This window comes from Notamacropus eugenii, chromosome 2 (genome assembly GCF_028372415.1).
Source record: "Notamacropus eugenii isolate mMacEug1 chromosome 2, mMacEug1.pri_v2, whole genome shotgun sequence".
Taxonomy (NCBI): domain Eukaryota; kingdom Metazoa; phylum Chordata; class Mammalia; order Diprotodontia; family Macropodidae; genus Notamacropus; species Notamacropus eugenii.
Genome location: NC_092873.1, coordinates 208,519,134 through 208,534,765, shown reverse-complemented (window position 1 = coordinate 208,534,765; position 15,632 = coordinate 208,519,134).

The following is a 15,632-nucleotide window of genomic DNA, read 5'->3' as shown; positions in this document are numbered from 1 at the left end:
TTTTGAGAGATGATTGGTAAATTTGAACAGGGCAACTTTAGGTGAATGAAGAGGTTGGAAGCCAGATTGCAGAGAGAGAAGAGAGGAAGTGAGAGCAAGTAGAGTGTGTGTGTGTGTGTGTGTGTGTGTGTGTGTGTGTGTGTGTGTGTGTTTGTCCTTCATTGCTGAAGAAGACCATGCCATCAGAGAAATGATGACATGACTTGCACTTGACTTTGTTTTGAGTGAGGGAGGGCTGTGCAGGTCACCAGTCTCACTTCTCCTCCAGAACCATCTGAATCTAGTAACCAGATATTCATCAGGATAACTGGAGATGACCCAGAATGAGGCAATTGGGGTTAAGTGACTTGCCCAAGATCACACAGCTAGTGAGTGTCAAGTGTCTGAAGTGAGATTTTAACTCAGGTTCTCCTGACTCCTGCACTGGTGCTCTATTCATTGTACCACCTAGCTACCCTGGGCAAGTAGAGAAACCACCTAGCTACCCTGGGCAAGTAGAGAAAGCTTTCTTAAGGACCTTAATAGGGAAGGGGACAAGAGATATTTTATAATAGCTAGCAAAGATGGTCAAATCACATAATGGATATTTAAGGATGAGGGAGATGTGTATCAAAAGCAGGTCTCTCTGGCTCCTAGTCTATATCAACTATACCATGGTGCTTCTTATGCATATCAATTTTTAGGCATATCAGTATAGAGATGTACATCTTGAAAGGTAGGCATTTGATGTATGCCATCATTATTATCCTGGCTTTAAAATTTGAAAATAAGAAGTGTGAAAGGGAATACTTCTGCCACTGTTACTGTTAGAATAAGATAAAAAGATGCCCAAGATAGAGTTTTAAGAGGTTTGGGTAAAAATTATCAGGAGAAATAGAAAAAAAAAGGTTTTCCTTTCTTTTCCATAGATAAGAATCATTAAAAGTATTTAAAAGACAACTTTTATGTTCACATTTAATATTATTTTATTGAGGAGAGGTGTTTTTCTAGCAGAAAAATAGATTTTAACTTTTAAAATAATGCTTTAAAAAGTCATCAGAAATCACCTCAGTTTTTTACAAATTAAATTTATCTTTTTTTGTAATTACAGTTAAAAGTCCAAACGCAAATATTTATCTTTTCAAAGCTCAAAAATTAGACCATTGCTCTTTTTTTCCTCCTCAGATACCCCTCACTTCTGTTACTCAACTATCCATGGCTTTTTTGACACTTAAAGCCAAGGATTTGTTTCAATTTTCAAAAATATGAATCTGTGATTAAAATAAATCAAGATGAGACCAAAACCAAATATGAAATAGTAAACATTAAAAGTATGTTTATAGAAAAGCATATAAAATATGTAACAGTACAGCTTTTGGTTTTATTCTCTTAGATTTTTTTTTATTCTATAAGTTCTAAAAATATTCTGATTAGCTTAATTCCCTCTGAACTTCCTTCTGCTCTCTGCTGTGAATTTTAAAAAATACTTCAATAACATACTTTTCTTTTTCTTCTTTTCCCTTCCCTTCCCTTCCTTTCCTTTCCCTTCCCTTCCCTTCCCTTCTCCTGTTTCATTCTGGCATTACTCTTAACTGTTCCTGCTCTCTTACCAATCTTTACAAAATCTTTCTTATAACAAATAAACAGTTAAATAAAATACATTGGACACGTTCAAAGATGTATGTCTCGTAAATGTCTAATCACCCCTTTGTCAGAAGGTTGGTAGAATACTTCATCATCTATATTTTGGAGTCATGGTTGGTCATTACGTTGATCAGAATTCTCAAGTCTTTCAAAGTTGTTTATAGTGTTATAGTCATTGTATACACAGAACTCCTGATTCTAGTCACTTCTACTGAAATAATATCCCATCATATTCTTATATTCTAATTTATTCAGCCATCCCCCAGTCCATTTTTCTAGTTATTTACTACAACAAAAAAGTATTGCTATAGACACTTAAAAAAATATAGGTCTTTTCTTTCTTCCTTTTATCTCTTTCAAGTATCTGCCTAGGAGTGGCATTGCTGGGTATTACTACATACTGGGTTTGAAGAGTCTATTGTCCTTTTGGGTATAGTTTCAAATTGCTTTCCAGAATGGTTAGAAAGAGGCACAGCTCCAATAAGAGAGTATTAGTGTGCCTGTCTCCCACATCCTTTTGTCATTTTTTGCTTTTTCTCTTCTTTATCAGTCTACTAAAGATCCAATATAACCTCAAAACACTTAATTTGCATTCATCTCATTTTAGTGATTTGTACCTTTCCCTGATAACTTCTTAAAGAGGTCTATTCACTGAATGGGCATTACCTCACTTTAAGTGAGTACCTGAATAGGCCAAGGTCTCCCATTGCATCTTGGGCCTTCTCCAGTCATTCTGATGAATATCGGGTCACTGAATCCAGATGGTTCAGAAGGGGAAAGTGAGGCTAGTGACCTTGCACAGCCCTCTTTCACTCAAAACAAAGTCAAGTGCAAGTCATGTCATCATTTCTCTGATATCATAGTCTTCTTCGAAAATGAAGGACAGTGATTTGTATAATTTTTAAAATACAACTGTCAAAGTTTCCTTTTCTTCTTTTGAGACCTTCCTGTTCATACCCTTTGACCATTTATCTACGTGGGAATGGCTCCTATTCTTAAATATTTGAATCATTTCCATGTATGTCTTAGATAGCAAACCCTCTCAGGGAAATTTGCTAGAAAGCTTTTTCTCCTTAATTTAACTATTTCCTTTATAATTTTAACCTCATTGATTTTATTTGTCAAAATTTTTTCAGTTTTTTTTATAATCAAAATTGCCTATTTGAACTCCTGTGATCCTCTGTATCCTTTTTTTAGGGAAATGGTTCTTCCCTATTCATACCTAGAAGATATCTCTTTCCCTGATCCTCTGATTTGTTTATCTAGATATGAAGCTTATTCTAAGACAAGGTATGAGATGTTGGTCTAAGCATAATTTCTGCCAAACTTCTTTTCAGTTTTCCCAACAGTCCTTATATCAGGAGGTGGAATCTTTGGGTTTACCAATATCCATGCTACTATCTTTGCTTCTCCGTGTCACATGCCCAGTCTGTTCCATTGGTCAACTATTTTATTTTTCATCAGTAAGAAATAGTTTGGAGGATCACTGCTTGAAAATATAGTCTGAAATTGTGTTCATCCTTTGTTTTCAAAGAGGGCCATATCAGAGAAATGATGACATGACTTGCACTTGACTTTGTTTTGAGTGAAGGAAGGCTGTGCAAGGTCACCAGCCTCACTTTCTCCTCCTGAGCCATCTGGATCCAGTGACCAGATATTCATCAGGATGACTGGAGACATCCCAAGATGCAATGGGAGACCTAGGCTAAGGCCTTTTTAGGTACTCACTTAAAGTGAGGTAATGCCCATGAAATCAAAGTCAACTGCAAAGCATGTCATCATCTTGATGTCATGGTCCTCTTCCAGAATGAAGGACAAACAACCTGTGAGTGAGTAGCAGCTTCTCCCCTCCCCTCCTTTCTCCTCCCCTCTCCTCTCCTGTCCTCTGGTATTCTAGCCAAGGGAAGGTACGCTCCATGGCCAAAAGGTGCCTTTTTTTCCTTTGGGTTTACTGACTATATTTTTTGCTCAAAGATCAAGCCTTAAACCCAGTTCACTTTGGAGCTCATAGATTGAACCATAAGTCCCCACTCACCTAGCAGAGAGTGAATGTAATAACTAAATACTAATTGTTTTTCTTTTACCCAGGAACCCTGAGGGTCTTCCCCTCCCAGTTTGATTTTTTTTTTTTTATTAAAGGGGCTATCCCTTGAGTAACTTAAAAAAGCCTGTTCATTGAATGGGTATATCTCACTCAAAGTGAGAATGTGATAAGACCTTGGCCTGAAAGGACCAGGGTCTCCTATTGCATCCTGAGCCATCTCCAGTCATCTTGATGAATATTAGGCCACTGGACCCAGATGACCTGTGAGGTTGGTGACCTTGCATAGCCCTCTCTGGCTTTTCCTCAATACTCATTCTTTTTGATGTCTCTGCAGTCCTTTGACACTGTTGATCACCCCCTCCTCCTTGGTATTCTTTTCTCTTTAGACCTCCAGGACACCATTCTAGTTCTCCTGCCTATCTGACTGCTCTTTCTCAATCTCTTTTGCTGGATTCTCATCCAATCATACTCTTTCACTATAGGTGGCCCACAGGGTTCTATCCTTGACCCTGTTCTTTTCTCTCTCATTATTACTTCACTTGATGATTTCATCAGCTCCCATGGATTTAATTACTATCTCTATGTTGATGATTCATAAATTTATCTGTCTTACCCCAACCTCTCTCCTGACCTCCAATTTTGCATCTCCTACTAGTAGGCTTTCAGACACTTGAACTGAATGCCCACTACACATCTTAAACTAAATATGTCCAAAATTGAACTCAATTATCTTTCCCCTTAAACCCTCACCATTTCCTTCCTTCTCTATTACTATAGAAGGCAACAACATCTTCCTAGTCCCTCATGCTCCAAACCTAGGAGTCATCCTGGCTTCCTTCCTCTCTCTTATTCCCACCCCCATCCCCACCCCATCCAATCTGTTGCCAAGGATTTTTTATTTCATCTTAGCAACATCTCTTCTCTTCCCTCACTCTGCCACCGCTCTAGTGCAAGCCCTCATGTCTTCACACCTGGACTATTATAATAGTATATTGGTGATTTAGCGTGCATCAAGTCTCTCCCCTGGCCAATATATCCTCAATTCAGCCACTAAAGTGATTTTCCTAAAGTACAAATCTGACTGTGTCACCTTCCCCTGTCCCCTTCTCTCCCTTCCCCACTCAGTAAAGTCTGATAGCTTGTTATCATCTCCCGGATCAAATGCAAAATGTCCTATCACTCAACATCCTTCATAACCCAGGCCCTCCTGCCTTTCCCGTCTTCTTACACCTTTCCTCCATGGTACCCTTCTTTGATCTAGGGACGCTGGCCTCTTGGTTATTCCACAAATGAAATACTGCATTTTTTGGCTCCAGGCATTTTCTCTGACTTCCTCTCTCCCTCCTCAGCATTCCTGCTGGATTCCCTGGTTTCCTTTTATTCCTCACTAAAATCCCTCCTTCCATAGGAAGTACTTTGCAGTATCCTTTCATTAGTGCCTTCCCTCTGTTAACGATGTCTTGTTTATCCTGATAGCTTATTTGTATATATTTGTTTGCCTATTTTCTCCTCCATTAGATTGTGAGCTCCTTGAGAGCAGAGACTTTTGTGTGCCTGCACGTAGTAGGTGCTTAATAAATGTTTGTTAATTGATATGAAAGGTGCTGATAAAACTATGGATTTTTCGGCCCCTGCTGATCATTAGTATGTGAGATTTTCTCAAAATCAACAAGCAGTTCACATCCTTTCTACCCTGACAATTCGATATCAGCTTAAGGATGACTTCCTACTGTGAAAATGAAATAAAAATCTCGTATCATCCTTCAGCTATAGTCTGTCTCACCTGTACTTAAATTCTATGCTGCACTTTCTTTGTCTATAAAATTCATAATTCCCCATTATTGCTGGTTATCATTGTTAATAATAACAGTAATTTTATGCTGTATTTTCTCTACATAAGTTTTGCCAGTTTGACTGAAGGGGCCAATTATGGGAGTAAATACACTATTCATAAAGGGGTTGAGAGGTGACGTTTATACAAAAGATTTCTTTTCCTTTGAAATTTCACGTGTGTGGTTATAAACTGAAGTCCTCTCAGACTACAAACTATAAACCAGGGCTATAACTAGCAAATTCTGGGGCTCGGGACAGGTACTCCAACATGTGCCTGAGGATAGCAGCAGGGAAAGAATACCCTCAAATCAAGTTTTAAGGCAAATTATAGTTGAAGTAGGGGAGGGAATTTGGGGAGAGACTTCAGTACACTGGGACATAAGGAGGTATGGGGCTGGGATGTCCCAAAGGTATTGAGCTTACCTCAAGCATGGAAGCAGTATTAGACTAACAAGATACAAAGCTCAGTTGTGACCTTTTAAAGGAGTACAAGTACTATAAAGAGTCCTTTAAATTTCAGTGTACCAGAGGCAAACCACCATTTTCTAGTTACAGCTCTGTCATAAACCTTCACTTTTGAAAAAAAATGCCATTTTTTGTTTTCATATCACCTGCATTTCCCAATTAACTTGCATTATACACAGTGTTTCACATCCATAGTTATCTATCCCTTGTCAAATGTGAAAATAAATGACCCGAGAGTCACAGAGGTTGTGCAATCACTATTAATTCTGAAAATACCAAAGAGCTCACGCAGGTTATCATAACCACAGTTAACTCTAAGAATTAAAATTTTTAAAAATAAAATATATCCAAAGAGTTAACAGTGGTCATAAGCAAAAAAAGTTTTCTTTATTCCATTGGAGGAGGGAAACTAGACAATGTGTTGGGCCCTCCTCTAGGAAGAGACTTGCTTTAGTGAAGCCAAACCTCGATACGTACAGCAGTGGCTATGCAGTGACTTGTAGCTGTGACAATGAGGGCTAACAGCAACAATGAGACAAGTTTAACACTGGATAATCCCAATGACATCATCAGAATCAAAACACTAAAAGTACTATGACCATGTATGCAGTACCTCCACTAGCCTACTTCTTCAACTTGGCATCCACAGATTTCACATTGGAAAGAATAATTGATTGATCAGAACGGGGTCAGTTTTCAGATAAGACATATGGATTACTTGAGATGTACAACTGGAGAAAACTCCTTTCATTAATCTTTAGATCTCAGTTTCTTGTCAGCATAACAGGTCCTTCATTAAGAGTCTTTAAACAGCACATAGATATGGTTCAGTTTCCCAACCACACAGGGCTAGGTTCAAACAATGCCTTCCTGGTTCCAAATGTAAAGGTTCCTAGATATTCTAATGTAATATAATTTAGTACAATCACTTAAATTTGGTTCTCCAATTTTGAAACTTCAGAGAATTTCAGTTTATGTACCATTTGCTGTTTCCGTCCTTACCTAAATCCTATACCTGATATGAGTCTTTTAAAAATTTATGAGGTTTCAACCATAAAAATGAACACTTCTGCTCTTTAAAATTATCAGAGACTTTAAAAATGGGTAAATAATTTCACTTTCTTCACCATTATTAATATAATTTATGTGTAAAATCCCTAATCTAGTTTTGAGAACTTGTTACTAAAGCATACTCATAGCCTGAATTTCCATGATGGATAAATTTGGAAGCTAATCATATATATACATCTATACATAGTTCTTAGAGAAAACAAGCTATTCCTGTTTCTTTCTCAAAGTTTATACTTCATTTATTTAGAAAACTTTCACATTACATCTTTGTCGTCTTATATTGTCTAATCACTCCCCACTTAGGAGGATATCATCTCTATAACTTGACCACAAATACAGGTTAAAATTGTAAGTGCTCATACCTGCATCCTGTTATGGTAACTCAGAGATGTGCCAGTATCAATCTATTATTTAATAGATTTAGTATTGTACTTACAAAATTTCTTGATTATAGAAATTTGCTATAAAAAGAAAAGAAGGGATATAGTTATAACAACATCATATATCATAACAGGTGGATAATCTTCCTTAGCTCTGTTTGATTCCAGGCTTGAGTCACATCTGGCAGCCAATGATATAGTCAAAGGGTGTTAAAAAAACAAGGCTCAAGATTAACTAAATGGGGACACTTCCTTTTCAGAAAGGAAATAGCACAGTGGGGAAATAGAGTCAGGAAAATCCTACCTGAGACCAGGCAAGAGTCATCCTCAAAACTTTTCCTAGTACAGACATCCATTTTAGCAGTTCCCAGACTGAAGCACATGCAATTTTCTACTATTGACTTTGTGACAATTCAGACAACTATTCCCATAATCAGAGTGCAAAACAATATTAAATTGCAGTCCCAAGAATTTTTACCTTAAATAGAAAAATTTCACTAATCACAATTTAGGGCTTGAATATCTTTCCTGATGTTTTCCTGACAGTTAACATTTCATTTATCTTTTACTTACAAATTAAAACTAACCATACTCTGGAGCTTCAGACATAGCAAATACCTGATAGCTGACTCATCATTAATATGTTTAAGCTACATTTTTAAATGACCCTATACACTTTCATAATAGCCAAGAATTTTCAAATGAAAATTCCCTATTATAGTATACATCATAATCATCATCTTATAACAAAATATGCTTTATTAAATAATGAACAGTTTTCAAATATCTATTTTTACCACTTCCTTTTAAAAGCCCAATTTATATGTAATAACGTCTAGATTAAAAGGGAAGTTGTTTTGTCTAACAGCATTTCTGTTACAGTGGTGGCTCAAATTTCACCATATAATTTAGAAATACAATAATCACATAAACAATATCACGTATTTAAAACATGAAGCAAAACTTCAGGTGATATCAACTCAGTTAATTGCATTTTCAAATAATCCCATATAAAAATCATTATTATTATCTTTGGCATTTTAAAGCCACTTTAGAGATATCAGACATGTAGCAATTACATTCAATTAAAGAAATAATAGTAATATAGTGCTTAACATATGCCAGTCATTGTATTAAGCACTTTATAATCATTATATCATTTTGATCTTTACAAAAACCCTGGGAGGTGGGTATTGTTATTTTTCTCTTAGATCGGGAAACTGGGGCAAATGGAGATAAAATAACTTGCTAAAGATTACACAACTAATAAATTTCTGCAACTGGAACATAATTTAAGTTTCCCTACATTTTTCCAGTATTTTTTTCAACACATTTATTTGGGAACCTGATCTGAGATGAGAGGAGTTAACAGGGAGAGGAAGAGGGTTTTTGAATTGGGGAATTACAGGGTATCTCTAGTTTAAACACTGTTTCTCTTTTCATGGTCAAGGAAAAGTTAACAAGAGGTGACTATAAAGTGGAAATTGTTTACCTATTTTTTTTTCTTTCCTCACTTTGAGATTACTTCCAAACTAACTGTCTTTCTTCATTGCCCTGGAACAATGAAACTATCAGTCTTCTGGGGAAAATACCATTTTACTTTTAAAAACCATATAGAATTTAATTCTTATTTTTCCTTAAATTCTACAGAGTGGTACCCCAAAACTTACTAGGATATTTCAGAATGGAGTAAGTTTCTAAAATTACCCCAAATCCCAGGAGTTCTCCCCTGCAATTTTAAAATGATTAGTCTCCAAACTCCTTGATCTGCTAGGACATTTTTAGCAATTCTATAATCTTTGATTATCTGACTTTATTTCTGTAATTCCGATGTGTCCAAAGTTGAAAAGCCAGAGGAAAAAGTGTTTTGCAAGTAGTTTTTTCTTTTTCTCCTAATCTCCCTCAGAAAGTCTAAAGTGGGAGTTAGTCCTGCTTATTGGGAATTACTTCAAGTATGAAAGTTTGTTAATCTTTCCCAGAGTTCTAAACTCTTTGGCTATAGCCCTTAACAGGTTTTTTTTTTTTCTGGCTGGTTTTATTTTATATCTTTTGAGGTAACATAATATAAAAAAAAGCACAAACATGACATAAGACAAAGATTTTCATATATTTTCCAAAGACACAAACCCAGACAAAAGGATAAGACAGACACATAGGACAATTCTATCTAATCTTTTCTTAAGGGAATCTAAGTTAGAAAAAGCTTGGTAGTTTCAAGTAGGCATTTATTAAAAACATCTCATTCAAGGATATTTAATTTTTCTGCCAGCTTCATTTATCCCAACCAAAAGAACTCCAAGTTGGGCAATGATGTCAAATTATGCCAATTACTTAAGAAACTTGGAGGTATCTGTTTTGTGGACTAAATGCATATACCCTGAATCCAAGTTCTTTAATGGTTCATTCTTAGTTACCAGGTTTCTCATATTATAACCAGAGGGTAACAAAAACAAAGGTACCTGATCCAAGAAGCCAAAAGACTTCACCAAGAAGAAACAGAATAAATCCTCTCCGTGACTGCTAGAGTTTTGATCCTCCAAAGAAGTGGAGCTCAACCAAAAGATGGTTGGAGCTTAGGAATCAGAGAAGGAAAATCACTCATTGCCACTCTCCAAGTGTGAATCAAGCAGAACTCAAAGGCTCCTGTAGGTGATGTGCTTTGAGTCAAGCTGGGGGTAGGATAGAAGGATTTAACACTTTCTGATCCCATTTCTAATACCAACGGTCAACCCTGACCAAATGAGCAAAGAGCCACAGCAGCTCTGCAATTGCTGTTAACTCTAAGAAAAAAACAAACAGGGAGCTCATATAGGTTATCAAAAAACAGTTAACTCAAAAATGAAATAACAAAAAATCAATAGTTATTATAAGCAAAAAGCTTTCTTTATTCCATTGAGGGAGGGAAACTAGGCAGATATGTGCCCCACTTTCCCCCAACAGGAGACCCTCTTTAATGTGCACAAATCTCAATACTTTATACTTGTGGCTACACAGTGAGCTGTAGCTCTGACAATGAGGGGTAACAGCAACGATGAGAAAAGTTTGATTCATAGCCAAGCTTCATGACCAGAACATGGGCACTACAGGTGCTTTTCCAGACTCAGAGACCACCTGATACGGGTGTGATACAATTCTCGGATTTTGGTGTGGTGAAGTTCATCCAGAGGGTGAGCACGAAAGATTGTTGTTATGCCAAGCTCAAGGCACAGCCTGTTTGCTGAGACTTAGCTCTGGAAAACATGGTGTCTCCTAACAGTAGAAAGAAAGGGGTAGTCTTGCCAAAAGGATCCCAACACCTCTAACAGTATAAAGCCCTCATATCCTATTGTGCTATTGGTTCTGGCTGGCTGGTCTTATCTACATAATCTTTACTTCACAGATAGCTCTGCTGGTTTTCTGGTGAGTGTTATGTTTATAGTTTCTTTTAGTGAATTTACTTTACTGGCCTCTGCTGAGTGGTGCTCTGGTAACTGTTGGGAAGAATTGTTTCTGACAGGCAATTTTTTGAACTACTCTATTTTGGTCTCATGGCAGAACCAGCTAAACTTTCTCAACTTTAATCAGTTAGAGTAATTGCTTAGAAGCTTCTCTCTTAAGGGCAAACTGCCATCTCTTTCATCATAACCACCACAACCAGCAAACACAAAAGCCAGGAAGTGTGCCCCCAAGGCTTAGATTATGTCTTTTCTTTATTTTATTGACCCTATAGCTGACTGGAGATCAAAGCCTTCTGTTACAGATAACTTACCTAATTTAGGGTTAGACACTCAGACATTCCCAAGATCCTTTCTGGTTTTGTGGATCCAAGGCCAACTATCCAACCATAATCCCAAGCTACTTTTCCTTATCCCTATACTAAACTGTAAATTCCTTCATAGGAATAGGCATAGGGACTGGACTTGTTTTCACTGATAAAAGAAACTCCCAGGTAAAAAAATCCTCCCTCTATCAATGCATGTCATTGTGACTTAAGAGTCTTAGAGAGTGGCCAAAGAACACTGAAATATTAAGACAGTCAATCAATGAATAAACTAAGTATCTAACTTCCATGCAGTGAGCTAAGCACCGCAGATACAAGTAAGTTGTGCTTAATAAATGTTTTTTGAATTGAATTGAAACTGAATTGTCGAATGAAAAACTCATTCTCCCTACAGAGATAAGAAGAAAGGAAGGGAACGGGAAGGAAGGTTTATGGGTACCTTACAGTACTGAGTTAATACTGATTTCCTTTCCTTTTCCATTGCCTCCGATGACAACCAGGCATTGCTATTCCTTTACCCTTGGTTTGTTCTAGTATCAGATTCATACTTTTTCAGTGGGAGAAAAACTATATTAATTCAGGAAACAAATATTGTACCCTGTGCTAGGCCCTGAAGGAAGTAAAAGTAATTGTTTTCAAGTAAATAGTGTATCTATGTAACACTTTTCTTCCAAAGAACTGAAAGTGTTTTCTCTAGTATGATCCCATATGCTTCTTCAGTCTTAAAATGAAAGCAAGTTTTAATAAGTTCATAGGATTTAGAATAGAGAGGTATGTTGAAGCCAATCTAGTCCAATTCTCTTGTTTTATAGATGAAGAAATGGGCATTTAAAGAAGGGAAGTGATCTGTCTTAGGTCACACAGTTGTTAGATGACAGAGCTAAGACCCAAACCCAAGTTACCAATTCCAAATCCAGTTTTATTTCTTTTATCCATTCATCACTTTTCTGCTAATAGATAAATATTGGTAGAAACCAAGCAAACTAACTCAGTTGGTTGCCAGGCTATACATTTCTGAGCTGAGAAATATAATTCCTAGTCAATCATTATTTTATGTTGCCCTGAGAGAAGGAATTCAACACCCAGTGTTTTAATTTCCTCACCAAAGGAAGCATCTCCTTCATTCTGTCCTGCCTGCCCCGATCCAGTTTTTGAGAAAAGTCAGGACTTTGGCTGCCTAGAGGGGGACTGAGCCTGGGAAAAAAGGACAAGATATGGCATGAAGCGGGAAGGGCCTCAGACAAGGTCATTGAACTCTAAGAGATGAGAGGAAGAGACCATAGAGGTCTTATGGCCAGTAGAGAAGCCGAGAGTTTCTCTTTCTGTATTGCCCTTGTTCCATGGTGATGAACTATCTATGGCAAGGAAAACCATAAGAAATCCCTACTAGCAACAGAACACCACAGGGAAAAGCCAAGAGGTTGAGGTTACTTTGGATTCCTAGTTCATGACCTGTGCTTCTTCACCCAATTACCTGCTTGACTAGATGAGTGAAATGAATACCCTTTGCAAACTATATCTTGTTTATACTGTCTCCCAGTAAATGGCAGCCCAATTGATGTAACCATAGTAACTAAGGGGCAGAGAACAGAGGAGATGAGGTGTTAATACATTTTTAAAAAATAAGTATGAAAACCAGTGTAAGTCCTGTTATCCCTTTAGATATTATGAAAAAAAAATTTGATTGAATCAGAAAGGGAGTTTGGTGTTTATTGGCTGAAGTTTGTCCAGGTCCCTGATGGCCTTTAAAAAGCTCAGACGGCCAGCCCTGGAGATAGTCTGGGCTTATTTAAAGTAGGGAGCAACTTTGTGAAGTGTCATCTCTGCACCTATTACAAGATCACTGGATTAAAGTTGAGAGGGAGACAAGGTAGGCCTTATGGCCAGCAGGGAAGTGGGGAGTTTCCAGATCTGGATTGAACTTGTTCCTTGATGATGGCAAGAAAAATCTTAAATGGTTCCTGCTGGCAACAGAACACCAAATGGAAAAGCAAAGAATTTTAGTCTGCTCTAGATTCCTCATTCCGGACCTGTGGTATTTAAGGAACAGTGCTGGGGAGGACTTGGCTTACCTCCCTGACCTCAGCCATGAAGTCTTTTAGCTGTATTACTCTGAACTGGTGGAGATTCTGCATCTAGTTCTAGAGTTGTAGGGAAGAGAGCAGAATAAAAAGGAAGGGGGGGTGGGGAAGGGAGGGAGCAGAGAGAGAGAGAGAGAGACTGATGCAGAGAGAGCTTCTTAGCAGAGGTTCTGAACCCATATTTTTTGACATTATAAGAAAAGAAAGTAAATTAGGCTCCTGCAGTATCAGAGTCTAGAGTTGCATTTGCCACATGTATTTCCTACATGTGTGGCTTACTACCAGTTTGTGACCACTTTTCAAACTGATTCCACATGTATTTGTGATTGAGTGGATCCCAGGTGTATGGGAGGAATCCTGTATTGCTGTTTCTTTTTACTATGTCATTTTAGTAAATTCCTTTGTCTTGAGTTAATTATGTTTTCTTGTTGACTATTAAGGGCAAACACACCAGTGGAAGCTAATAAACTGTGGTTCTAGGAGTAGATATCCACAGATTAGGGGCATCTAGGTGGTGCAGTGGATGGAGCACCAGTGCAGGAGTCAGGAGAACATGAGTTCAAATCTCACCCCAGACACTTGACACTCACCAGCTGTGTGACCTTGGGCAAGTCACTTAACCCCAATTGCCTCATCCTGGGTCATCTCCAGTCATCCTGAGGAATATCTGGTCACTGGATTCAGATGGCTCTGGAGGAGAAGTGAGGCTGGTGAGCTGCACAGCCCTCCCTCACTCAAAACAAAGGTAAGTGCAAGTCATGTCATCATTTTTCTGATGGAATGGTCTTCTTCGACAACAAAGGACAAACACACACATCTGCAGAGTACCCCTGGAACCTGTGAGAATCTAGTCACACCTTTGGAAATCTAATGTGAAATCTGTGGATGCCAAGTTGAAGAAGTAGGCTAGTGGAGGTACTGCATACATGGTCATAGTACTTTTAGTGTTTTGATTCTGATGATGTCATTGGGATTATCCAGTGTTAAACCTCCTTCCTCAAATGCAAATTGGCAACTGACCAGTAATTTAGTCTCAGAGCTTGCCTGGGATCATGAGAAGTTATGTGACTTGCTCACAGTCACACAATTGGTATGTAACAAGAGCAGTCTTCCGGACTCCAAGACTAGAACTCTATCTACCACCCCATGTCGTTTCTCAGTTGATATGGTAAAAAATATTAACAAACCTAATAGCGCTATAACTAGTAAGCAAAGTTCAGAAATTGAATGAGGCTGAAATGAATGTCAGTGAAGGAGGGATACAGAAAAGAGAAATAATGAAGTTTATTCCACTTTAAAATACTAGATGGCATTTTATACTTGGATGCATGATTCTATTTTCCTGTATAGAAGGATATCTTTTATCCAATCACCTGTATCTTTTGTTGTTTGAGGCACACAAAATAGGAAAGGATAACACTACTGTCTTACAAGCTGGGTCCCTAGTTTAATGTATTCAGTAGAAAAATGAAGGCAAATTAGCAAACTCTGACAAGCTGAAAGAAATGTGAAGAAATCTGACATTTCAAACAAGTTCAACAAGGAAAATGCATAATTACTTCAGCATAACTGTCAAATGGGTAAATTAGGTCTACTAAGAGTTCATGAATAACATCAATTTGAGAGAAAAGCAGAACCCATTAAACTTTCTCCTATAATTCAATATCTAAGGACAAATCATTTTTTTTTTCTGTCTTTAGATTCCTGATGAACTTCAGGAGCTTTGCTTCTAGTCCCTCATCTATTTTTCCTGCTCCTTTTTTCTCATTTCTCATCTCCCCAGCCCCTAGCCCCCACCCCACTTCTGACTTCCTTTGGCTTTGAAGGTTTACTGTTATACGATTCATCACTGGCTCCTTTTAGGAATTTATGATCCATAGTATGCCATTCAGATGACTTGACTTCTGCCTCAACCACCAGAAAATAATTCTGAAATTCAGAATATATTTTATAATATCACATGCAGTACTAAAAGAAGAATCATTGCATATGGGTTGTGTTTTCTATTCACTCACATTAAGTTTTCCCAGACATTAGTTTCTTGTTATGAAATGTAGTTGTTTGTCCACTACTATATAATTTCTTCTAACAAAGATTCTCAAAAAAAAAACAACAACAACAAAAACAACTCACCATCCTCATTTCAATGCAAGGATTTTTAATTCTTTAAAATTCTTTCTAGAACAAGTGGCTTCAATGTAGGATGCAGGCAGGGAGAACATTTTTTAAAAAAATATTCATTCAGTTTGAGTAATTTGGTCATGTCAAAATGTAAAAAATCATTGTCAGTTGTGAAGAGTCTTGAGTCATTTTCTCACTATAAATCAGTAATGTTTTATTGACCAACAGCTGAAGCACACTACACTGCTAATTGA